We start from the raw sequence: 8,100 nt of genomic DNA on the forward strand, positions 1-8,100 counted from the left end.
AGGGATCGAGATGTGGCTGCACGATCCGTTACAGCCATGCGAATAAGATGACTGTCATCTCGACTCCTAGTGATACGAGGCCGTTGGGATCCAGCACGGCGCTCCGTATTACCCTCCTGAACCGACCGATTCCAAATTCTGCTATCAGTCATTGGATCTCGACCAACGTGAGCAGCAATGTCACGATACAATAAACCGCAATCGCAATAGACTACAATCTGACCTTTATCAAAGTCGGAAACGTGATGGTACGCATTTCTTCTCCTTATTCGAGGCATCACAACAACGTTTCACCAGGAAACGTTGGTCAACTGCTGTTTGTGTGTGAGAAATCGGTTGGAAACTTTACTCATGTCAGCACGTTGTAGGTGTTGCCACCGGCGCCAACCTTGTGTGAATGCTCTGAGAAGCTAATCATTTGCATATCACAGCATCTTCTTGCTGTTGGTTACATTTCATGTCTGTAGCACGTCACCTTCGTGGTGTAGCAATTTTAATGGCCAGTAGTGCAATTGAGGGCGTAGGTTGCAAGTGCTGCTCTGAGATGAAGAGGTTGTCAAAGGAGAGGAATTCGTCCCGGGCCGCATCAAATCAGTCAGAAGACTGATGACACAAAAAAAGAAATAAAGATATAAATTAAGAATTGTTTGATGGTAGAGGTCGAGTATGCTGCAGATCCGATGAAGTCATTAGCCCAAGTTGTCAAAATGGTGCTGTGCACGCTGCTGGTGGTTCCATGATGATGTGGGCTGTGTTTACATGGAATGGACTGTCCCCTCTTGTACAGCTGAAACGATCAATGACTTGAAAGTGTTATGTTTGTCTACTTTTAGACAATTTGCAGCCATTCATGGTCTTCATATTCCCATACACCGGCGGAACATTTACGGTTGGCAACGCGCCATTTGACTGGGCCACAGCTGTCCGCAACGTGTGTGAAGAACATTCTGGGCAGTAATAGTGAATGATTTGGCCACTCAGATCACCCGACGTGAAATCTCATCGAATATTTATGGTACATAATCGAGAGGGACGTTTGGGCACAGTGTCCTGCGCCAGCAACACTTTCGCAATTATGGGTAGTTATGGAGGCGGGATCGCCCTATGTTTCTGCAAGGAACTCAATTTTTTGAATCCGGCCACGTCGGTCTACTGCACTACGTAGGACCAAAGGAGGTACGACACTACGTTAGGAGGTGTCCCAAGACTTCTGTCTCCTCAGTTTGTACAAGTTAAGTGTAGGTCTTTTATCGTCAGTGTGGTGTCACCGCCAGACACCACACTTGCTAGGTGGTAGCCTTTAAATCGGCCGCGGTCCGGTAGTATACGTCGGACCCGCGTGTCGCCACTATCAATGATTGCAGACCGAGCGCCGCCACACAGCAGGTCTAGAGAGACTTCCTAGCACTCGCCCCAGTTGTACAACCGACTTTGCTAATGATGGTTCACTGACTTCTACGCTCTCATTTGCCGAGACGATAGCATAGCCTTCAGCTACGTTATTTGCTATGACCTAGCAAGGCGGCATTATCAGTTACCATTGATATTGTGAATCATGTACCATAAAGAGCGATGTTCTTCATTAATGGATTAAAGTTAAGTATTTCACCAGCTACGTCTCAATTCTAATTCCCTTGTCATGTTCCAGACCTCACGCCAGCCTGCGTGAGCTAAGCGCGTCATTTCGGCCTCCTTTAGAAAAACACGGTTGGCTCTCCTGCCAACCACAACAATCAGCCTACAGCGAAAAATTACTGATTTTTACAGTGTAAATATTGTGTTGAACTTACTGGAATACTCTCTTTCAAATTGTAAAGGTGGCAGGGGTCAACTACAGGGAGCGAAAGGCTGTTTACAATTTGTACAGAAACCAGATGGCAGTTATATCAGTCGAGGGGTATGAAGTGGAAACAGTGGTTGGGAAGGCAGTGAGACAGGGTTCTAGCCTAACCCCGATGTTATTCAATCTGTATGTTGAGCAAGCAGTAAAGGAAAGAGAAGAAAAATTTGGAGTAGTTGTTAAAGTCCATGGAGAAGAAATAAAAACTTTGAGGTTCGCCGGTGACACTGTAATTCTGTCAGAGAGAGCATAGGACTTGGAAGAGCAGTTGAACGGAAAGGACAGTGTCTTGAAAGGTGGATATAAGATGAACATCAACAAAAGCAAAACGAGAATAATGGAATGTAGTCGAATTAAATTGGGTGATGCTGCGGGAATTAGATTAGGAAAAGAGAGGCTTAAAATAGTAAATGAGTTTTGCTATTTGAGGGGAAGTAGAGAGGAAATAAAATGTAAATTGGCAATGGCAAGGAAAGCGTTTCTGAAGAAGAGAAATTTGTTAACATCGTGTATAGATTTAAGTGTCAGGAAGTCGTTTCTGAAGGTATCTGTATGGAGTGTAGCAATGTATGGAAGTGAAACGTGGACGATTACTAGTTTGGACAAGAAGAGAATAAAAGCTTTTAAAATTGGTGCTACAGAAGAATGCTGAAGATTAGATGGGTACGCACTGAGAAGGCACTGAATAGAATTGGAGAGAAGAGAAATTTGTGGCAGAAATTGACCAGAAGAAGGGATCGGTTGGTAGGGCATATTCTGAGGCATCACGAGATCAGCACTTTAGTATTGGAGGGCAGCGTAGAGGGTAAAAATCATAGGAGACTAAGAGATGAATACACTAAACAGATTCAGAAGGATGTAGGTTGCAGCAGGTACTGGGAGATGAAGAAGCTTGCATAGGATAGAGTAGCATGGAGAGCTGCATCAAACCAGTCTCAGGACTGAAGACCACAACAACAACATTGGATTGAACAGAACTTTCATGTGACCCCAGAGATGTTTCCAGTGATAAAGCTGTCTATATCATAAAGTAAATCTGATGCTTATAACTGTCCTCCGTGATCTCACGAAAATAAAAAATGTGAACCATATTTAACAGTAAGGAACACTGATCTAGCTAACTTGGTCTTTGCTTTCCATCGGAAAGTGTAGACTTGAGTTGAGCCACAGTTCGGTCGGCATGATTAAGTGTTAACGAATCTTGTAATCTGGTAAATGACTTAACGTCGATCTCGATTACCTTAGGTTACTTTTGTGTCTTCCCAACAACACAGATCCAGGGAAAAAGCACAAAGATGTGAGCTGGTGCCAGTGCCTTAGGGATTCACCGCTTCCACTAGTTTCAACAGCGTCACGGCCGGTGCTGAAGATGCTAATATCGACTTCGTCTTGGGCAGTTGCCGGCCGAGTACAATCTGAGGTATAGCTGTGCAATAGTGGGAGGGAGAAATTGTCTTAGCGGTGTACTGCACCAAAAGCCGTTGCACGAACTCACAAACTCGGCCTACCGTAACAGCAGCGGCAACTTTGCCTCCACAGCAGTTGCGACTAGGCCTTTACAAAACAGGTGAAGAGGGTTTACAATGTTGTCGAAAAAGGGTTACAAAAGTTGCAGTGTGGAAGGATTGGTATACTAGCGAAGCTGGAAGCACAGACAGCTAGTAATACGATAATGAATTCCTCTCATCAGATGAGTGGATATTAACAGACACTTAATAAGCCTAAGCTTAGTGGTTTCGTATTTAGTGGAAACAGATATACGTCCCGCAATATTATATTTCAGGTTGCCAATAGCAAAGCGATTATATTTAATCGGAAACTGATATGCTGAAGAGCGAGCAGAGATAGCATTCTGCGTAATTACAGTACTTAATAAAGTACCTCACAAACAAATTAGTTTACGCTTATTCTGTGTCGTAGTGGTAACATAAATTCTGTTCACTTCAAATATTTCAGTTAACTGTTGCGATAAATTACTGTTTCCTCATTCCATTTTGAAATTGGAGATTAATAATAATGAATACTTTATTGGCCTAACATTTGACGAATGGCTTTAAAAAAGTGATGAGTACCTTTGAGTAAACATCATTATTGGAACGGTGGTCTGATCATTTAATATTAAATGACTCCGATCAAGGTGTGGACGGGGCCAAGGAATTGACATATCAGACGTGATTTAACGCATAAATAATTTATTCATAACATACAATACATAACATCAAGTACATAAATCCTGTTTCGATGCTACAATTGCCCAAAAATGGGAGGGCCACCACTTTAAAATTGGAGAGGCTTTAATTTAAGAAACTAAAACGCCTATTACAATTTTTAAAAATAATAATAATAACACAACACATAAGTAAACCCTAAGTGAAGGCAGTCTTGAATCTTTAATCATTAATAACAAAGCGTGGGTTTCCACGTTTAAATTCTTATTGCAATATAAAACATAAATACATGAATTCACAGCACAGCATGGCTTCAAAATTTCTACCTGGACAACCTATGGTCCAAAAACTTTCGTATTATAGTCCAGCCAATCACATTAATTTACTTACAAGCACGTCCGCAGCTTGTGGTCGTGGGGTAGCGTTCTCGCTTTCCGCGCCCGGTTTCCCAGGTTCGATTCCCTGCGGGGTCAAGGATTTTTCTCTGCCTCGTGATGACTGGGTGTTGTGTGAGGTCCTTAGGTTGGTTAGGTTTAAGTAGTTCTAAGTTCTAGGGGACTGATGACCATAGATGTTAAGTCCCGTAGTGCTCAGAGCCATTTGAACGATTTTGAACTTATAAGCACGGTTGGTAAAATATAAACGTTTGCACTATAATCAATTTTAATAATCCACAATCACTCAAAAAACAATATCAGAAGTTCGATACGGAGCATGTAAGCCTGTTTATGCAATCTTTCGGACCAAAAAAGGCACGAGGGCCACCATAACAGAAGTGCGTTACTTGCTTTTAGGATAGGTGCTCCCCTTAGCTTAATCACTGAGCAGATATTTACTTAAGCGACAGGTAAGATAGTTAATGTAAATAGAAGGTATTTCTAAAGTTTTTTTTCCTTACTCCCATTTATCAAGGGGGTTTTAGTAAGGTGGATGTTACACTTTGTGGAGACGCAGTAGTAATCTAGCGGGCACCCCTTCACGAGGGCGCCATGCCACTACATACGTACTATACTAGCCGCGTATCCGCTATTCAAGCCAAACATTAAAAACACAGTTCTATATTCCTGTCACCCAAATAGTCGCAATAAAAAAAAATCAAAAATCCCAGGAGCGCAAGATCCAACATAGCTTCAGGGCAGATCATACTTCATGCGTTTGCGTACACAAATACAGGTATCGAAATGAAAACAAGAACGTGTAACAACATTCCCTAATCAACACAATGTTCTTCTTTAGGTCCCGGTAGCGCTAGACAACGCTGACATGTCAGTGTTAACAAACCTCTAAGGCAACACGTTCCAACTGGCAAGCCGAAACCAATGTGACCCCTTATCAGCTCCGTGACAGGACTGTCGGTGCAACTCACTTAGAATAAATACAGCGCAAATAGTATGCCGGACACATACACCCAGGGATTAACAAAACACTAGACTGAACAAGAATTAACCTTAATAATACAGCACTAGATCTTGGGAGGCAAAGAACTAACTTCGCACCCGAAATTCTGCAACCACAGGGTGGGAGGATAAGCTACCAAAAGATAAGTGCAAACGTACACAAATAACTACCAAGATACACCACTACACCGGTTAGCAACGATGCGTGGAAGAATCTGCACCGTCAGAACGGCACCAGTGGACAGAACAGAGGATTGCCACAGCGGTCGCCACAAGGAGGGAAAGACGACTGGATGAACTCAATCCCAAAGGACGATCAACGTGAAACATTCACACTTCTTCTCCTTTCCCTCGGCGCACTTCGTCGTTTGTCCTGGACTGCTGTGCACAATTCTAAGCCGTCCCCAGTCGCCGCGGCAGAAACCGACCCAGCCGAACTGCTCCCGGCCTCCAACCCTCGCCGAACGCCGGGTCCACCGCCGCATGATGGTTACTGTTTGTTTGTCTTCGTCGACGCAGGCCATGATTAGACTGCCATCCGCCTCCCACGGACAACCAGTGAAGAGCGGACAGAGGGGCCCAACCAGGCCGGCGTTCCTCCACGGGTAGAATTGCGGGTTCGATAACAACACCCGTACGGGGATGGCAGGATGTCGACGTCACCAGGGCAGACACGAAGACCACTGCGCGACAACCTCCTCCAGCGTGACCGCCCTCGCCTATAAATAGTACAGGCCAAAGGGTCTGCTGCAGTAAACACGTGAGTCGGTCGTGTTACCAACCAACGATTTCTAAGTACACCAAAGACAGAACTCGCAATCGATAGTGGGTACACTACGGGCGGGAGTTCAAACGAAAGAGCTTCATAATAGACCAACCATGAAAACTGCGGAAAAACGAAATGGAAGCGAAGCAATATAAGACAGCAACGAGATGCTAGAGCCCGATCGCGCCCAAACAGTGTCGATTACCAAAAATATTGGCTCCACACGACGCTCAGGAAACGAGCCGTGGAAAGATGGAAGTACACACGGCTCAATTATGTTTGCGGAATTTTTATCTCACTCTTCTTTAAGAGGATACTGAAGTATCATATAGTATTCTTTTCTGTTTGCTGGAATTTTTACTCTCAGAACTGACAATGTAACGATGAGTAATAAGAGAAGGACGAGTCATTTGTAAAAAAAATTGTATGTGAGAAACATAGTAGCGAAATGTCGCACGACTACATTTAATACAACAGAACTTCCAGAGTTTGTAAAGATGGTGACTGCAAAGCCACTGAAAATCTAGAAAGTAAAATCTTCAAGTGTTTTCTTCCTGTTAGATCGCGTTTTGTTCTTAGTAGCTCAAGCCTATGAGATGTAACTTTGGTAGTTGTAATTATATTTGATTGATAAAAAATATACATATCTATCTATTGTGGTGGCTCCATCACTGATTCAAGCCTCCACCTTGTCTCCTAATCATTTATTCCATTAGTATGGTGATCTATTACTGGGTAGAACCACTTCAGATATTTAAGCCAGTCGTTTTTCTGCATGTACGAAATATTATGTAGCAATAATCACGCGAGTCTGATCGGTTTCTGTTTCCAAGCAGTGAAGCCCGTCAATTTAACTGACTGTGGTGATATAACAGAAAATGAGTAAATAAGAAGATGGCCTCCACAAAGTAATCTACGTAGTAAATACCGTAGCACTTTCAATATGCTGTGTTGCAACGTACAACTTATGCTTGGGAAAGCCATCATCGCTGTGGGTTACCTTGACGTCGCGGCTGTTCTATAGTAATAAGTTGCACGATTTGAAGGTTATTAAAGTATCGCAGCACCTCTGAGAAACCTTTAACATCTTAACTCTCATTGCAAAACAGGAGAGCAACGGTGGAATACTTTGAATACTTTGGAGGGCTGGTAAATAGTGGTGTGTACAAAAATATTATTATTTATAGTATTCACACTTGGGAAGCGTCGTGCTGAGTAAAAATTCTAGCAACGGAAACCATACAGAATTTAGCTGCTTCTATTATGTGCCCATAGGAATGGAGTCCTAACTTTATATAAACTAGAAAATAGTTGAGACAAGCCTATGGAATGTGTATTTAAATACTGTGAGGGATCACATGTCATTCTTAAGCTTCAGAAAATAAGTAGATAGTAGGTTTTCTTGGAAGTATTGCGTCCCACACTTTGCGGAAACCTGTTTCTGGTATCTTGACCTTAGTAATTGTGTCCAATGCCTCTGACACTGAAACACGATAGCTTGTTTACTTTCCCTACTTTAGTTTTAAAAATTTTGTTATATGATCTTATATTCTGGGGAAACTCCGTGCACTCACTATGAATACTCTTAGGCGTGGTTCCGGTGTGGCACATACGTGTGTCCCAGGAGGAATGCTCCATGTTGAAGGACATCACCGGAACGATCACTCGAGTAAAAATGTGTGTCAAACATTGGCTCCAAAGTGGATTTCTTAAGAGCTATGAGCATTTGTTCAAGTTTATGGTATGAAAGAAATCTCCACTGCTGTAAGCTCTTTGCTTTCCAAACTTTGGAAGGAGGTACAATGGACCAAAACAAAACTAAAAAATTCTCCAGTAAACAGGGTCTCTACAGCACATACCTTTAGAGCTACAAGTCCTTGTTCATCTCCGATACTGTCATACACATCCCTTCTACTGAACAAGTGTTCC

Source organism: Schistocerca gregaria, chromosome 5 (genome assembly GCF_023897955.1).
Source record: "Schistocerca gregaria isolate iqSchGreg1 chromosome 5, iqSchGreg1.2, whole genome shotgun sequence".
Taxonomy (NCBI): Eukaryota; Metazoa; Arthropoda; class Insecta; order Orthoptera; family Acrididae; genus Schistocerca; species Schistocerca gregaria.